The sequence below is a fragment of the Theropithecus gelada genome, chromosome 13, assembly GCF_003255815.1.
Source record: "Theropithecus gelada isolate Dixy chromosome 13, Tgel_1.0, whole genome shotgun sequence".
Taxonomy (NCBI): Eukaryota; Metazoa; Chordata; class Mammalia; order Primates; family Cercopithecidae; genus Theropithecus; species Theropithecus gelada.
Window position 1 is genome coordinate 40,446,948 of NC_037681.1, and position 1,320 is coordinate 40,448,267.

Genomic DNA, 1,320 nt, shown 5'->3' on the forward strand with positions numbered 1-1,320 from the left:
GCTGAGGCACAAGAATTGCTTGAATCCAGGAGGCAGAGGTTGCAGTGAGCCTAAATCATGCTACTGCACTGCAGCCTGGGGGACAGAGCAAGACTGTCTCAAAAAACAAACCAAAAAAAAACAGTTCTGCCGGGCATGATAGTGCATGCCTGTAGTCCCAGCTACTCTGGAGGCTGAGGCAGGACGATCACTTGACCCCAGGAATTCTGGGCTGTAGTGCATTATGCCAATTGGGTGTACATGCTATGTTTGGCATCAATATGGTGACCTCTTGAGAGCAGGGGACCACCACGTTTCCTAGGGAGCGGGAACAAGCCCAGGCTGGAAACGGAGCAAGTCAGAATTCCCATGCTGATCAGCAGTGGGATTGCACCTACTCTGGGTACCTTGCCCAGGCTGGATCGACTACTCTTACTGTGTTGCCCAGGCTGGAGTGCAGTGGGATTCAGGCTTCACACAACTGAGTGGAGCCACTGCACTCCAGCCCGGGCAACATAGTGAGACCTCATCTAAAACAAAAGGGTTCTTATATTTTAAAGATGGATAGATTGATTGATAGATAGTTCAATCGATCTAGTGCTCACCCTGGCGGCACATATACTAAAATTGGAATGATACAGAGATTAGCACGGCCCTGCACAAAGGATCACATGCAAATTTGTGAAGCATTCCGTATTCTATGATAAACGTTTGAGAGATGAATATGTCAATTACCCTGATTTGATCAGTACACATTATATGCCTCTAACATCACTATATACCCCATAAATATGTACAATTATTATGTGCCAACTAAAAAAATCTAAAAAATAAAGATATACACTTAGATATTTATAGATGAATATTGTCTAGAACTTGCTTCAAACCAATCTAGCAAGGGGAAGTGGTGGCAGAATGTGAGTGGGAATAGAGACGAAATAAAATTGGCTGAGTTGACAATTACGGAGTTTTAGTGGTGGATACACGGGGTGGTGGTGTGTTGATGATACTAGTCTCTCCATTTTTGTATTTAGTTAACATTTTCTGATATGTAAGTTTAAGAAGAAAGTGTCCCAGAGTGGACAATAAATACGATCACTCTAGTTCCATGGTTCTCAACCTGGAGAGATTTTGCCTCCAGGGAACAGTTGGCAGGTACGGTGGCCTTTTGGTCATCACAACTTGGAGGCAGAGGGGGATATGCTACTATTATCTATTGGATAAAGGCCAAGTATTGGTTTTTATTGCTAAAGGCTGCAATGCTCAGATTGCCGCCAACCCCAACAAAGAATTCTCTGGCTCAAAATGTCAATAGTGCCAAGGGTTACACCCCAGGTTGGT

At 44.1% G+C, this 1,320-nt stretch overlaps 1 non-coding gene across 1 annotated transcript; it reads left to right on the forward strand.

Annotated features, from left to right (window-relative positions):
* Positions 1–576: 576 nt before the first annotated feature.
* Positions 577–680, forward strand: LOC112605437. The gene has a single exon (XR_003115428.1). It is a non-coding gene; the product is annotated as a U6 spliceosomal RNA (small nuclear RNA).
* The last annotated feature ends 640 nt before the right edge of the window (positions 681–1,320 follow it).